At 35.6% G+C, this 18,400-nt stretch overlaps 1 long non-coding RNA gene across 1 annotated transcript in view; it reads right to left on the minus strand.

Annotated features, from left to right (window-relative positions):
- Positions 1-18,400, minus strand: part of LOC125095448 (uncharacterized) — a 157,363-nt gene that overhangs the window by 98,671 nt on the left and 40,292 nt on the right. The window contains exon 2 of the long non-coding RNA XR_007125889.1: positions 2,771-2,816. This is a non-coding gene — a long non-coding RNA (uncharacterized LOC125095448). The remainder of the gene's footprint in view (positions 1-2,770; positions 2,817-18,400) is intronic.

The following is an 18,400-nucleotide window of genomic DNA, read 5'->3' on the forward strand; positions in this document are numbered from 1 at the left end:
AAAAGTGTTAACACCAGGCCATTAAGAAGTATGAAATGGATAACATACAGTGACTTAAAAGCATGTCTACCACGAAAATGTTAAAAATAGAATCATGTATATGGTATGAAAGCGAGAGAGTGAAGCTGAAGGGGATCCATTGTAGAAAGTCTCCATCTCTGCTGTTTTTCTGCAAGGCGCCATTTACTCACATTCCATATTTCGCCTTTGAATAAGCCAAAGAACCTCTGTTCCCACTTCAAGGGGAAGGCAAGAAGGGTAATCATTCTCTGAGTTTTGTCTTAGGCCCCAAAGACTCAACAACACTTAGGAAGAGCCAGATCCCAAACACGTTCCAGGATATTAGCTTCAAACAAACCTTGGCTGATGCTAGCATCAATACCTCTACCTTCAGTAATTTATGGAATAACACCTATTGTTCACCTGACACTTCCTCTGATTAGACCAACTCTGCATTCTTGGAGGAACATACACCCTACACCCTTTTCCAATATAAACCCCTAGTCCCAAGCAATGATAAAGCTTATCCTACTTTCCTTTCCGAATCTTCTAGACAGTCCATCTGCTATTCTCTACCTCTACATTGTTCAATAAATTCTGTTTCTACTTTCTCTGGCTCACATTTGATTTCTATCCTGTGTTCAGCCAAGGAGACTCTTAACTGGTCCTGTGGGATGATTCTCTGGGTCCTCAGACCCAGCCCGTCTTCATCAAAAGCATTATGCACTCATGGTAATATTGATGTTATATAGAGAGAGAAGAATGTTATCCACATAAAAAAAGAATTTGGTGGATGCAGTGTTCCACCAAAACTTTTAGCACTAGCCTACTTTGAGGGAAATAGTACTTTCTATTTAGTGTCACTCTTAATTGTTTGATTTTAAATAACTCAAACAAAAATATTTACATTAAAAGAAGTACAAAGTATACACTATCCTTTTTCCCATTTTGTAAATAGAAAAAATGCTGACACTTTTTAACTCAGTAGTTAAATTCGATAACTCTTCAATAATTTCATGAATGAATAATTTAATTCAGAATAAACTACAGAAAATGTTAAAATGATAAATTCCATAAAGATGTAAATTCAAATTATTGAACAATCAATTCCAGTCAAGAATGATAATTCTAAAAAATTATTTTTATGTTAAGGCAGAATTCTAATTTTATTAGAATTGAAGCAGAAATAGTTTTTCATCAATAACAAGCAAGGCTCACTATTTTCTGTCAATATATCAAAACGCTGGCAATAATTGCCTAAAGATAAAGACAACAAATGTAACAAATTCATGAATCTGCTTTATAACTTTTCAATGCTTTAGTAACTGGAAATCATTTTTTTTCTTTGAACGTACAGTAGACAACATATGAAAATTAAATAGAATCATAAAACCTCAACCACTTACAGAAAATGATACAATGCTCCGTCAAAAAGACAACTACAGATTAGAACATAATTTAACCACTGGAAAAATAAAGAATTTCTTTAGCTATGACAATGGTAGTATATCGCATTTGGTTTCACCCAGAATTACACAAGACATTCTTTTCCATCGATGAGACCTGCCACTCTTCACTCAACCACACCACCAAAAATAACATGCACTTTCCATGTTATTTCCATGTGGAAAATGAGCAGAAACACATTTTACATTCCTTATTCTACTGCATTCTCATTTCAGTTCAATAAGTGGACAGGAAACATATTATTACATGTATTTACAAGTAAAGAAACTTAGTATCTTAGAGGCACCATGCTTTGCCAGCCACAAATCACATGAGCAGTGAGCAAACAATTGTGTACAAACACACACAGCAAGCATAAGAGATCATTAACAAGGTATAAATAAATGCAACCTGCCTTGCCATTTTTAGGAGAACTTTCTGACTCCTGGCACACTGTTGGTTTTTATGTTATCGGTGTTTTGGTTTTTGTCTTATGTCTTTAATCTGTACTGTTCTGTCTCTTTTAGACATTGAGCAATTTGTCCTGAATTTAGAAAAGAGGTACTAGAATGAGGGAGTGGGAGGTTGACCTACATCTGAACAATTTGCATATGATTCACCACAATTAAACAATTTGGTTTGAAATAGCTACAATTAAGCTATTATCAGAGAAGTATTTACTAGAGGAGAAATTCTAAATTTATCTTCACGTAGGTCCTAGCCAAGAAAGGGGCCACATTTTCTGGCACTCTTATTAAGTAAAGTGAGTAATGAAGTAAATTCTTCCAAATTGATATTTATATTACTAAATCACTGATGGCTAATTATGCTTATGCTTACTTTGGTTGTTTCTTTAAAAATTACAGGTTTAAAATACCAAAAAAAGTGAAATTAGGGTAGACAAGACAATTTCAGTTGCTAACAATATTTTACATGTATTAATACACATAAATATACATATTAAAAATTGCCTTCTTGGTATATGGAAATTGCATATGGTATGTCTAACCACCCTAAAATTGTGGAGAGGGTATTATAAAAATGTAAAAGAAGAGTTAATTCCATCCACTGTAAACATAAAATACGATAATATACAACAAACTATAGTAGTATATAATAGTATGGAAGAAAAATTCAAACTGATGATTAAATACTATGTGTTGGATGATAACAATTTTGGTGAATAAGCAGATGTAATAAACTTTTCAGATATTTAGAATAAGCAACCTCAATTCTAGCTATGTCTGAATTGATGAATACATTATTGCAACAAAGCTAAAACAAACACAAAATATTTTACAACCAGAAAGGTTCTTTTTCCTACCTTTATAGGTGCGTGAATACGTCTCTTATTAATCTTCAAGGATACCCTAAAAAAGAAATGGGAAATGGATGAGATAGAAAGTTTTGATGTTATTACCAAAACTGAGTGTCAGTAGTCTCTTTGCTGGGGGGCAGTCTATTTACTGTGGGAAGGCATTGGCTGTTCTTTCCACAATATACATGAGTCTAGCATTGCTGAAGGTGACACAGGACACACAACATTAGAATAAAAACATTATGTGTGGAATGAAAACATTATTTGCTGTCTGTAGAGTAGGGTTGTAGTGGGACTTATTCACAACTATTAGCCTCTTTAATAATTTTACTACTGACAGTTGGTAAAGGTGACAAGGAAAAACTAAAATTACACCATGTCGCTAAAGACACAACTATATAACAAAAAAAAAATTACAAAGACTTCAAGATTTAATAATATCTTTTTTATGTCATTAAAAGTATAGGCACTGGGACACCTGGTTGGCTCAATCAGTTGAGCATCCAACTCTTGATTTTGGTGCAGGTCATAACCTCAGGATCATGGGTTGGAGCACCCCTCACACCCCCCACCCCCGCTCAAAGTGCTCTGTACCTAGCAAGGGGTCTCTGCTTGCGATTCTTTCTCTCCTTCTCCCTCTCCCCCTGCTTGTGCTCCCCTTCTCTCCCCCCCATAGGAAATATATATATATATATATATATATATATATATATATATATATAATTCCATTTTTGTGGATATGATCACAACACTTCAGCCTGGAGTAAAATCAAGTCCTACATTTTAGAGATTTCAGAGAGAGATTACCTGGCATAGGAAATTGCTGTAAGGAAATTCTGGTGCCCTTCATTAAAACAGAATTGGTCTTAGAACTAGAGGGCAATTTAAAAATCAAAATACAACTGACAGAATGGGAGAAGATATTTGCAAATGACATATCAGATAAAGGACAAGATTCCAAAATCTATGAAGCACTTATCAAACTCAACACCCAAAGAACAAATAATCCAATCAAGAAATGGGCAAAAGACATGAACAGACATTTCACCAAAGAAAATATCTAAATGACCAACAAACACATAAAAATGCTCAACATCACTTGGCATCAGTCAAATCAAATCAAAATCATGATGTGATACCACCTCACACCAGTCAGAATGGCTAAAATTAACAACTCAGGAAACAACAGATGTTGGTGAAGATCTGGAGAAAAGGGAGCCCTCCCACACTCTTGGTGGAAATGCAAGCTGGTGTAGCCATTCTGGAAAACAGTATGGAGGTTCCTCAAAAAGTTGAAAATAGAGCTACACTATGACCTAGCAATTGCACTACTGGGTATTTACCCCAAAGATACAAATGTAGTGATCTGAAGGGTCACGTGCACCCAAATGTTTAAAGCAGTAATGTCCACAATAGCCAAATTATGGAAAGAACCCACATGTCCACTGACAGATGAATGGATAAAGAAAATGTGTTTTTTATACACACACACACACACACACACACACACTTATCGTTTGTATATTGTCTTCTGAAAGACTTGTTTGTAAAGTACTGATCTGTACTAATATAAGTAGTAATGAAATCATTCTCTTTTGCTTCCCGGCTAGACTTCTTATTTTTAAATATACAGTCACATGTGATTCTTAATTAATAAAATGCAATTTTGGTAACGACAACAAGGGCTTTTAAATGTTTTCAAAAGACAATAACCTGTGGCCCAGATTGTTTTGGTGTTAACAGAAACCTCTGTATTTTCAGAAAGTGCAATAACAGAATCAACATTACACGTGCATAGAATCTACTTTTGTTCTTAGGACCTAGGATTTTAAGAGACTGGGGACTGAGCAAGCAGGAATGAATTAGTGCTGGGGATGTTTCTTGTACTGTAATTGCAGAAACAGCTTGTGCGTGCCACAATGGAAGCTCACAGTATCAGTAGGATACCTCTCCCCTTGCTGGACATACTCAGTGATTAATTCATGTTCCCTTTGCAAAATGTCAAAGGATAAGTGTCATAACTTTGGAAGGTACACCAACTATGAGAAAAAATTTTTGATAATACATGTTTCCAAAATGAGAGATTGAAATTACTTAAGAGTTTGCAGTAGATCAGCTAAAGTAGCTAGTTACTCTAAGAAGACAAAGCACTGTTTAGTAATAAGATGTATTTACTGGATTTTATTACACCAAGTTTTCGATATGGCTTTAATCATGAAGAAGGAATGCTGAGACAATTTTTTCTATGTGCCAAAGTTTGAGCAACTAAATCCAACCATATTTAAGACAAATAAAATCACAGAATGAATTACCAAGAAATAAGTTCTTTGAAATTTCAGTCATCAGTCAATTATAAAGTGGTTCTACATTTTTCTACAAGAAGCCATATGACTATATTTCGGTACTCTTATTTTATAGATCTATAAACACACACACACACACACACACACACACACACGTACACATACATACACGTACCATAGTGGGTGGGCACAATTATGTTGCATATAAGCAAATATGGTTAAATACTGAAATATACACTTCTACACATTATGTATTTTATGTTCTCAAATATGCTTGACTAGGGACTAGAGTTTTGGCTTTTTAATATCTCTAAAATCAGGTAATTATGGTAAATAAACATGTCTACAAGTTTCAAAGTGACATACATGGTACAAATGACTGCCAATTTAAGGCAAATTACCATAATGTAGAAGGCGAGATTTTGTAGACATTTGGAGAAGGACAAAGAAGTAAATGTCAAGCTACTATTTTTAATATAAAATTAATTAGAAACTCTTCTTGCTCTCTATTCTTCTCTTCCACTGAAGAGACTATTTCTTATTAAGATGCTAACAAAAACACTAAAAAGATCTCCTATTTTAGAAAAATGTAGTTTAATCAACCAAGAGAATTTAAAATATTGTATAAATGTAGTTAAATTTTCATTGCTAAAGGCTTTCATTCTTCCATCAAAATAGGAGGTCACAGCAAGGGTATATTCTGCAAAGAGACCAAGTTACTCAATGCATTTGAAGAAGTAGAGCAAAATTAGACCTTGACATTTCTATAGAAGTATATAGGAGATACCAACTTTATAATGTCTACACTATACACCTCTAACATAAAATAAGAATGATCTTTATAATGAACATTAGCACATTATATTTAACATTTATTAAAATAAAATTTAAAAATATAGTTAAAAGCTTTGAGAGAGAGAGAGAAAGGGTATTCATGTGCCAGTGGGTGGGTGGGAGCAGAGGAAGGGAGAGAATCTCAAGCAGACTCCCTGCTGGGCATGGAGCGAAGAACCCTGAGATCACGACCTGAGTGCTTAACCAACTGAGCCACCCAGGTTCCCTAGTTAAAAGCTTTTTGATGGTCTAGATAAGTCATCTTATTTTGTGGACCTATAAATGAATTAAGGTATGTAATATAATATAGTATTTATGAGTGAAGTATGTTTTATTATCATAGCATATGTTTTATTATGATTTCATTAAGCATAGTACAGCCATTCAAGGAAGAATGAGCATTAAAAATGTCACATTTTAGCTCTGAGGTTCCTTCACTGTTATTCTATAGGACTCACATTAACTATATTTAATGTGTATTCTACTAGTATATTTTTACTTGAAAACCTATATTCTTCTATTTAGTCAATGAAGAAAAATAAATCCAAATTTGAATATAAAGCTGAATTCTTTAATATTAATTTTTTACATTAATTTTTAGCCAAGCATAGGTATTTGTTCATGGGAAATCAATGTATTGTTTGCCTTTTACCCACTCCATCCTCTCTTCTATACCCACATTCTGAATGATCTATTTCTACACTTTGAATCTAAGTTCAGGGTAGGGTGAGGGTTATGTTAGTCTCTCAGTTTTGGTCAGTTTAATGATTACACCAGGAAGTTGTAGTTTTGTTAACAGCACATAGATTATTCTCACAAAGGGGCATCTAAGACCCAAAGCTGTTATAGTATTATAACCCTCTTCACTTCCGAACAATCATAAGATGATTTAAATCATTATAAGCCACTCCTGACCTTTTAAAGCCAAACTTCCTTGCATGGTGCTACATAGCATGATTTGAGAATAGTTCCAACGGTAACTTCATGTCCAGGGAATTTGATAAGGCCTTTTTCCCCACAGAGGCTCAACTGGAGAGAATGATATGACTGGTTTTCTGCCAGAAGACCCGCTATAGAGATTGATCTCTAGTGATCTTTTTTTTTTTTTTTTTTTTTTTTTTGCCAAGTGACAGTGGGAACATGCCCATTAGATTGTTCTAGAAGCGTTCTTAAGCAACTTGCAGAGACCCAGATGAGGTCTTGTCAGTTGATCTGAGAAAAGCAGTGACGGCATCCCAATGACAGATTGTCAGATTGTCATGTTTGATACCTTTCTGGAATGAAAATCTCCATGCAAGTAAAATGTGCTGTACTTTAAAATCTCACAGATCTAGGAAGTGAAATTTTTAGCTATGTTTATAATATACACGAAAAAGTAAGTTTCATGTCATTTATTAAAAACACATATGCCCATACCCTCTTTAAATGTACTTTGTCTTAGAATAAATTAAATTTGCAGTATTTTATTCCTAAAAATATCTCAACATTTGTTGTGGAAAATACAAAAGAACTGATACTTTTCATTAAGGGAAGGTTACTTCTAAAACTCTTGTTCTTACAGTCTGTTTACCACAAAAAGTAATTAATTTATAAATAAATACATACCATGACAAATGGTGGTAAGTGCTATGAAGAGAAATAAAACAGGTAAGGGGGGAAATGAGGAGTTGGTGTTAAGATTTTAGATGAGGTGGGAAGATTAAGAAACACAGGAAGGAAAAGAACACAAAAGATCACACCACTTCTTGGAGGCTATCATCAGTCACCTTGGTTCTGCCATTATGGATGTATGAGCCTGAGATTCTCATTCATGTCACGTGTGATCTTTCTGAAAAATGGGAATAACAACCTACACTTCGCAAATTTTTGTAACGCACAATTGACCGCAAAAATATAGGTAAATATCTGAAAAGAAAACACAGTGGTTTAAGAGAATGCTCCAGAATGGAACTTGATGAATTTCCAATAAGACACCATCCTAGGCCACTCCCATATAGGAATGAAAAAAATTAGTATTTCCCTTTTATAGATAAGAAACGGATACTTAACTTCCTAACGTCAGAAAGCCTGTAGGGACATAGACAGGGTTTTGGCCTGGGTCTCTGTCACTCTGAAGCCTGGTTCCTGCAACGCCGTCTGAATGACCCTCTGAAGGCCAAAATACAAGGTTCCTTCTGCCCTCACGTCAATTCTCTCCATTTTTAATATCTTGTGTAATAACTGCAATACTTTCTGTTTCTGCCATATCTTAAAAGTCTTCAAAGCATGTTCCTTAATTAGTTATTATCACTCTTGGGGCGCCTGGGTGGCTCAATGGGTTAAAGCCTCTGCCTTCGGTTCAGGTCATGATCTCAGGGTCCTGGGATCGAGCCCCGCAGTGGGCTCTCTGCTCAGCGGGGAGCCTGCTTTCTCCTCTCTCTCTCTATACCTGCCTCTCTGCCTACTTGTGATCTCTGTCTGTCAAATAAATAATCTTTAAAATATTACTTATTGTCGCTCTTATAAAAGTTCTTAAGTAAGTATTGTTCAATAAAGTGAAGGAAAAGATGGTTATATGATCACTATGTAACTTCATCTAATTGTTAGTGAGGAAGGTGGCACTAAATCTCAAGTTAGCATACTATGAATCATTTGTTTTTCTACTTTAAATTTGAACTAAAGAAGTAAGACAAAAGCTCTCCAAATCAGAAATGCAATTCTCCTTTTCCTTTGGGGATGAACCCGTGTGGTAAGAAATAAAAGCATTAGAGATCAAATTCCCCCATTTCTGGTATTAGCATCCTTATAATTTATCTTTCATAAACTTGTTCTACTCTTCATTTTGGTCCCTGGCCCCAAACATATTAATTCAATCAATTGTACTTTGGGGACATATGAGTTTATACTCAATCAGACTTGACAAATTCCACCAATGTTTTGCACTTGCATAAAAATATGTATGACTTAGTTTATTGTTTATATTATCCATGATTATTTTAAAAGCCAATGTCAATATTAGCTATACATTTTTTTCTCTCTCAGAATTCATCTATAGGTATTACAGTCTAGACACAATAATTTGTTTTCATAGTATGATGACAGAGCTTCAGATGCTCCAAAGATTAAGATTAAAGAGCCTCTCATGAGCAAGGAGGATAATTGCTCTTGTTTTATGATGAATATAAGGTGGTTTATTGTATGTGGTATCAACTTGAGTTACTTAAATTAAATTAAATTAAATCTAAGTTCCTCTGAAATTTATGTCTAGGTCAATAAATCACATTAGATACTGAGGGAGGTTGGTAGTTCCATTTTCTAAAACTAAAGAGAATGGGTCAATAACTACATTTGACTAAACCCATATTCTCTATCTGACAAACAATGAACCTCATTAGTGTAAGAGGTAGATCAATTAAGTTTTGTGGAAGATGATAAAACACCAGGGGAATAATATCAAATCAATGAAAAATTTCTAAGTCAGAAAAAAAATGTTCAAAAGATGATTCTAAACCAGTCTGTCCTTTGAATTGCTTGGCATCCTTTATACACTCATATACTCTCATCAAGAGTTTATCTTTACTACTTTCCCAGGTCTTCAACAGTAGCAAAGCACTTAGAATATGTTTCCTGGACAGAAGATACACAGTACCTCCAAAATCTTTTTTTTTTTTTTAAGATTTTTTTTTTTAAAGATTTTTATTTATTTATTTATTTGACAGAGATCACAAGTTGTTTTTTTTTGTTTTGTTTTGTTTTTAGTACCTCCAAAATCTTATGTTTACTTACCACTGATATTTGAATTTTAAATCCCCTTTATGGCAAATGTATAAACTTCCAATTCTCAAATGACACTCCAAAGAGGTATTTTTATTTTGCTTTGCTTTGTTTCATTAATGAACATGTCCTCATCCTCCCCTTGTTCTTCTGCCCTTTGCCTAGGACTTCTTGACCTTGAAGTATTAGAAGCCTCAAAGTTGGAGAAAAATCATAAATATTGCATGGATACAATAGGAAACTGGACAATGGCATATAAGAAGCTACTCACACAAAAATCCATTTATCTCCCTAGTCAATGAACTGGTGAGTTACCAAAATTTTCAAAGCCATTAAAATCAAGGTTATTGCCCAATCTTCACCAAAGATATATGCAGGTTGCTAAAGGTGCAGCACAAACAATGATAGATCTCAAAATCTCTAGCCAGCGAGCTTTCATTTGTAGATGACTGCAAAAATTTCTCCCACCTCTAGATTTCAAGTTCTCCATGCATAAAGACCTGTCACTCCCATGTCTCCCAGTACCTAGCATAGAGTCTGGCAAACAGCAGATGCTAGCTTAAAATTTCTTAAATATAAATTCTTAAATTCTTCAAAATGCAGACTCAATCCTATACTCCTACTCATGCTTAAAATCCTTCAATGTCTTCCCATTACTGTTAGAATAAAGACTAAATCCTTCACAGAGTCTATAAGCACCTGCTGGTTTAGCACCTTCCCACTTCCCCAGGCTTGTCTCACATGAAACTCCTACCTTACTGTGGGTCCTAACCTAGATTTTTTTAAGACTTTGTAGACACCAGCCTTTTTCCCACTGACTAAAGACATATGCTTTATATAACTATTTTTAAAATTCTTCAAAATACAAATGTATAGAAGGATCAAAACTTATAAAACAGGCTGTAGGGGTGCCTGGGTAGCTCAGTTGCTAAGCGTCTGCCTTCGGCTCAGGTCACAATCCTGAGGTCCTGGGATCTAGCCCTGCATCTGGCTAGAAGACTGCTTCTCCCTCTCCCATTGCCCCTGTTTGTGATCCCTCTCTTGCAGTCTCTCTATCAAGTAAATAAATAAAATCTTTAAAAGAAAATAAAGCAGGCTGTAAATATCCAACCCAGATTAAACAGACATTACCATTTTGCTATGCTTGCTTCCGTTATCCTTTTCCCCTATTTCTTAAAAAAAAAAAAAAAAAAATAGCACATAGCCCACTACCTCATTTCACTCGAGTGTTTCCCCAGAACAGGAAATCTCTTGCCACCAAACCTGAAATGACACCCTTCCCAACACTTACATCTTGTTTCACCTTATTTTTCAGGATAGTGATGACCACCTAAGATGTAATATATTTTTTGCTAAAATGTTTATTAGATGACTCCCTTTCTAGAATGTGACCCTCATGCTAAATAAACACCTTATTGTTGCCCAGTTCAACCCAACACATTCCCTTTCCTTTCTCCCCCACATACCCATAACTGTCTTAGGTTGGCATGTGTGTTTGCCACTGGTGGTTTTACCCTTCCTAAGAGCATGTGTCCCCATAACAAAGACACTGCGCAGGTCCCTTCCCTTTCTTTTTGCCTGGTTAATGTCTATCCATCTTCCAAATTTTAACGGTTGTGCTCCTTCTTCAGACAAGCCTTCCTCTACTAGCTTACTTATTCCTTTGCACTCCTTCTTTTCAGCAATTGTGACAATTAACATTTTCCTTTTGTTTGGGTACATATTGAATAATCGAACTCTCTTTGCCACTAGACTATAAGCTCTGTGGAGGTGGGGTCAATTCTGTGTTTATCAGTCCTGGCACGTTGTAAGTACGCAGGAGGCACTAGGGAATAAATGAATTGAGCTGCACCATGATTCAGAGGATGTGGTTTCTTACCTACTAAGGCCAGAAGTCAGTCATTTCCTTGGCCAGACTTTCCTTCTGCATTTTCCTACAAATGAAATTGTTGGCCTAACATGAAACAAGGATAACAGGGTACCATTTCTCTTTGTGATACAGACATTTTCCCCCCCACAATATTTTATTATGCTTCTGGAGAGCCTGCCATTTGTCTCTGTGAATTGGTCAGTGCATGTACTGTTTCATATATCTAAGAAAAACAACTTTATTTCAACACATTCCAAATCTAGAAGTCACCAAATTATACTTAGGCACCAAAGAGAGAGCCACTTTGTGGTATTTACTGATGTTTCAGTGAATCAAGTAGAAATATTTCAAATTGTTGTTTCATGATTCTCAAAAACATTCCATGTAAAATATGAGATCCAGTTCACCTAAGTTCCTGCTCAAAACTCATGTAGTATTGGATCAAATTACACAGCATTTGTATTTTGAAACTGAGCCCTTCTTCCTCTGGTCTTTTTTTCCCCTCACATTCTTTGCAAACAATGTATATAAACACACACACACACACACACACACACGCACACTCCTTAAGAATTAAGACTCAAGACAATATAGAAATATCGATATTAGCATATAATCGTTTCTGTTAGTTTTATAGAAACCAAAGTAAAAGTTCAAGAAAACTTAAAAAAATTCTTTTTTGATTGAGTACTCTAAATATGTATTTATATAAATAAAAAAGCATTACATATTTATATAAAAAGAATTATATATGTTATATATATATAAAGAATATATATGTATATATGGCTTTTAATAATAGCAAATTTCTCAAGGCTCCATAGAACTCTTATATCTAGCTTCACATCGGCAAAGTTATTTCTTCAGTTTATGGCTAAGAAGAACAGAAATGTAGTATGAATTATATTATAAAAATATCTTGAAACACTTTTATTAGATATTCTGCAACCATATAAAAGCAAAGCATGTCTCTGGGGAAGTCATACTTACGGTGCACAAGCAATCAATTCAATATGTATTCTTTTCAACATGGGCAATGACAAGTAAATATAAATATATATATTTATTTTACATGTAAATATATATTTATTTTATTTATATATTTATTACATATATTTATTTATTTTATTTATATATATGACTTTGAGGTATGATGGATATTAATAATTCCTGACATCTTCCCCCCCACCCTCAAATTTCATATTTAGGAACAATTAACAAAAAAAGAAGTTTGCTTTCTCTGAAGTCATCAATGCAGTCATTATTTAAAAACTACATATTTTTTTCAGAAAATATATTTAGTGTTTCTATTATTTACACAGATGTCTAAGACTCAAATTCCTACAGCAAGTTGGCAACATAGATGAATTACATGAACTGGAGTGAACTGTATTTGGCTGCAGAGTTTGTGTTAGGAATTTGTGACCTTTTGCTTTAAAGAAAAATGAAAACCTCTCCTACATACACCTATTTTTCCCCCATATGCAACAATACTTAAATTAATTCATTTTACATAGTGCTTGTTTATATGCAAGTTATTTAAGTTGTCCCCCAAATTGCAATGAATAGTAAACATGTGTTCCTGTTTCAAGGTGCCTATGGTCTATTGTGTTAGATAAGCCCATAACTGGAAAAATGGTAAACGAGTGTAGTCACAGCAGTGATAGAAATCGAGAGAGATATGCACAGGATATTGTAGGAACATGGATTAGGGACATCATTTTTCACTGGAGTCAGAAAGAGGGTGAGATCAAGCCAATTTTATAAGGACAGATAAGAATTCCTGCAAGTGGAATTGACAAAAATTTGGAAGTATGAAGAGAAAGCCTCCAGGCAAAGAGATCAGCATATGCAAAATCCCAGAGAGAAGAAACAGCATGCTGTAAGAATGAAACTTCTATCACTGAAGTATTACATAGGATATGAGGCAGGGAGTGGCTAGAGATGAAACTGAAAAATGTGACAAAGGCCACATCATGGATGACCTTATGTTGTACTAAGGAGCTTATCATAATCACTATGACAAATGAATTTACTCTTATTGCCAAATCTTACATGATGTGACTGGGTAGCTTAGTTTCTGTTTTGAGAAGGATTGAGAGGAAATATTGGGACTTATTAGAATAGAATATCTTAGTTGATTACTAAATTTTCCATGGGTTTAAGAATGGGAAGTCATGACACTGATGCTGCGCAGTTGGTGATACACGGTTGATGTCTTTCAATGTATGTGTGGGGTAATATATTAAGATTTCCCTTTAATTGTAGGTTACTCCAGAAAGACTTAGAGTGGAGAGACAAATTAAGGGGGTTTTGTGGTTTTTCTACACAGAACTCTGTGTAGTTGAGAGTTCAGAAGAGAGATGATGAGAGTTCCAAACCAGGACAGTAGGAATACACAAGGAGGAGGAAAGTTTCAAGAACTATCTAGGAAGCCATATTGGAAGGAGTCAAATGTGGGTGATGATGTTGAAGCAGGAAAACTCCAATTTCAGCTTGGAAAACTGGTTCATTCTGATGCCACCACCTAGGATAAAGGTAAAAGGGTAAAAATAATTTTGAAGAGAAAAGTGCTGAAATGTGACTTTGAGATTTGAGATACAGGTAGAGCCACCCAGAGGGTACTGAATATGTGGCTCAGGTAAGAGTTGTTCTATTGGAGATAAAAATGGAGGGAACTATCAGCATACTAGTAAGAGTTGAAATTATAGGAATCAATTTGCTCACCTAGAAACAGTGTTCAGGTTTTAGGGAGAAGAATCCAAGAATGATACGGGGCACCTGGGTGGCTCAATTGGTTAAGTGTCTGCCTTTGGCTCAGGTCATGATCCCAGGGTCCGGGATCGAGCCCCATGTCTGGCTCTCTGCTAAGTGGGGAGCAGGCTACTACCTCTCCCTTTGCCTGCCTCTCCCCTGCTTGTGGCTCTATATATCTCAAATAAATAAAATCTTAAAAAAAAATCCAAGAATGACAAAAAACAGTGTTTGTATGAGAAAGGAGCCTCTGAAGGAGACAGAGAGGAGAAATGGTGAGATTAGGAAGAAAAAGAATGAGAGTCACAGAAGTCAGCAGAATCTCAAACAGGGTGGTTGATCAAGTCAAACGCATCAGAGAAATCTAATAAAGTAAAGACTACATATCACCCTTGGATTTGGCAATTAAGAGCTATTAGGTGATCATAGGATAACAGAGTAGTTTTAATAGCTTTGTAAGGGCATAAATTATATTTAAAAATTACCTGATAAAGTTTTTCTTATGTTTGTTGAATAAATAAAAGCAAGGCTATGATTTATTCCTTTTACATATAAAGTACAAGCAAAATACTAATTTGAAAATAGACCATTCTATACTATTCTAAATATACAGAAAGATGAATCACATTCTAATTAAAATATATATACGTTTCAAGGTGCTTAGAGTTTAATGGGTTAGACCTAGATATAAAGTTGTTCTATCAAGGCTAACTATAATTATTATGCATTTATTTATTACTTACTTATTTATACCTATTGTTATTCACTTCATTATCATTGCCTTTTGTACATATTTATCTAAATTATTATTATTTCTTAAAGAAGCATACAGGATATATTATTTTATAACACTTAAAAAGCATCTTTTAAAATAAATTAATATTTGGAGATATTTTACACTATAAGAAATCTTACTTATAAATATTATAAATTTATTATAAATATTATATATTATATATAACATGTTATATAGTATATATATAATATATAGTACATATGTTATATATAATATATATTATTATATTCTATTATAAATATTATTTATAAGAAATAAATAAAATTTATGTATTTATTTGAGAGAGAGAGAAAGACAGAAGGGGCAGAGGGAGAGGGAGAGAAGCAGACTCCCTGCTGGGTGGGGAGCCTGATGCCAGGCTTCATCTCAGGACCATGAGATCATGACCTGAGTCAAAATCAAGAGTACGACACTTTACCCACTGAGCCAAACAGGCATCCCTGAAATGCTACTTAAACAGGAAAAAAAAAAACCTGAGGGCTTTGATTTTGTATAAGGTGTAAATCATAGATAAAAATGTGGGAAGAAAGGCAGGGCGAGTTAGGTTAGTCTACATTCAAAGCTCATAGGGTTGCAGGTGACTGTTCTAAATAATGGAGTCCCTTTCCATGGTGTCCCACAGTGAACTCTCCAAATTTTAGGGACCGTCATAGTATGACCGTGAGAAGAAAATCCTAGACCAGCGATTTCTAATCTAGAAAGCAGTCTGGGCTTACCCAAGAGTCTTCAAAACATGCATGTCAAGGGCCCACTCTAGACCCACTGAAGTAAGAACATCCAGGAATGGGTCCAAAGCATGCACATTCTGAAAAGGCCCCCGAGATGATCTGACTGATGTTCATATGTAGAAAAGAATCACTGTCCTACATGGGAGGGAGGCCAGATAAAGGCCTCTATTTACAATTTAGTCTGCTTCAATCAAATGTCATGATGAACATAGAATTATTCGTAAAGTTCCTTCATCAACCAGAAGGATAAAACTTTTCACCTGTACCAGAAAAGCTACAAGGTGGGCAAAAGATTGATAGGGGTTTTCCATTTCTCTATTAGGAAATAGAAAGAGATCCTAGGAGTGTCTCTGTTAGGCTTCAGCTGCTTTTTCTAAGATTTCAGTTTGTGACCCTCCAGGTTTTCCAATTAAACCAGGGTAAAGTGGAGATCCAACTCCTTTGGACCCTTATTTGAGTGTACAAATGCGGCCACCTACTACTGTGTTCTTAAGAGCAATGACTGGCAAAATATCTGTGTGTGTGTGTGTGTGCATGTGTTTGTGTTTGTGCACATGTTCGTGTGTGTGAGTGTGCACAGAGGAGCATATTCCCCTTCCTGATGAAGGAAAGCTGCAGTTTCGATAGTCACAGACAGAGTAAACAGCTTACAATATAATTATTAAAGGGAGGGAGGGAAGGAGGGGAGGGAAGGAAGCAGGGCAAGAGAAAGAGGGACAATTTCTAAACCATTGCTGTTTTCACTGATCTATAACTGGTTTTAAGATTTTCACAAATGTAGTCACTCGTGGTATTATTTTTAACCATGTTTAATTCACAAACTGTGTAATTCTTCGCCCGCTGGTGAGGGAGAATGGAAAATATAATGCGGGCATCATTGAGAAAGGATAAAAGGAGAACTCAGAGAACTGGTCAAGAGGAGAAATTGCCTAATCTAGGAAGACAGACCACAACGCCTGAGAAAGTAATGCTCCACGTTTTGCTTGGATGCAAATGGCAGGGATAGACAGTTGCATTGCTTTTTGAGATAGCATCCTTTTACTGCTCCAGCTTTCCACCCACATCCTCGAGAACTACTGCTCTGAGGAATCCAAGTCCTCCCAGAATGATCTGTTCTTACACACAAATTTTATCTAAGTCATTTAATGATTCTTCCCTAGTGCTTCTGATCTAGACCACAATTCTGAGAACTTGGAAAACAAAAATCAGCAAAGACAAAAATGATAGTCTGAGTAAAATTTAGATTTCTTGGACCAGAAAAAGAAAAGGGTTGGATTTACTTAAGCATGTATAACGTGTTCCCCAATGAGAACAGAATAAAAAGAAACTATGAAATTTTTGAAGGAAAAATTTAGGTCTTACAGATACAGTGATTGAGACTTGCAAATTGACTTTAAATATCTACAAGCCCATTCTCATTGGTTTTTCTGAATGGAACCATTCTCTTGCTCATTTTGATTCCAGACTACTAGCCTCCTTTCAGCTCTTTCACATAACTCACTTCCTCTAAGCCCAGACCTTTGAATATGTTATTCTCTCCCTCACAAACAAGTCACTCACAAACAATTCATTTACCCTGCATATATTTTTTGAGCACCTATTATGTGACAGGCACACTTCTAGGCACTGGGGATATGTCAGTGAAACAAGAGAGGTACCCCTACCATCATGGACTTATTTACCACAACTGGTGGAAGAATTCTTTCAGGATTTCTCAACCTCAGCTCTGTGGACATTTCTATCTAGATAATTCTTTGTCATGAGCTCCTATCCTGTGCAATGTAGGTTTTTTTTTTTTTTTTTAAGATTTTATTTATCCATTTGACAGACAGAGATCACAAGGAGGCAGAGAGGCAGGCAGAGAGAGAGGAAGGGAAGCAGGCTCCCTGTTGAGCAGAGAGCCCGATGCGGGACTCGATCCCAGGACCCTGAGATCATGACCTGAGCCGAAGGCAGCGGCTTAACCCACTGAGCCACCCAGGCACCCGCAATGTAGGTTTTTGAACAGTATCTCTAACCTCTACCCATTAAGACGCCCGCAACACTCCTCGAGTTGTGGCAACTCAGAATGTCTCCAGACATTGCCAATGGTCTCCTGGGAGGAGCAAAATCGCCCCCTGTTGGGAAGCACTGGGTAACTTACTAGCAACAGTTACATGGTGATTTTATATTTATTGTAGTAATTATTAGAAGACTGTCTCCTCCCACAAGATATACCTGCTCCCAAAGAACACATAATATATGTTTCTCTTCTCCTCTTAATATTCCCCTAGTATACAGCAGACACTAAATAAATACATTTTAAGGGATGGAAAGATTAAATCAATTGGTAAACAGCTTCCTTCTCTCAAACCTGTTAGATGTTTTTATGTACGCCATTAGCTCTTCCTGCTTACCCTTCCATATAATTATTATCCTGGATTGTAATTGCCCACTGTTCGGTCTGTCTCATCCCTCTCTCATCTACCAGACTGAATAATCCCTTAAGGGCAAAGAAGGTGTCAAGTCCATCTTCATGGTCTCACTTCCTAGCACGTACCTGACAGATAAACACCTAATGAATGGATCGATAAGCAGCAACACTAATAATCACTAAGC

Source organism: Lutra lutra, chromosome 1 (genome assembly GCF_902655055.1).
Source record: "Lutra lutra chromosome 1, mLutLut1.2, whole genome shotgun sequence".
NCBI lineage: Eukaryota > Metazoa > Chordata > Mammalia > Carnivora > Mustelidae > Lutra > Lutra lutra.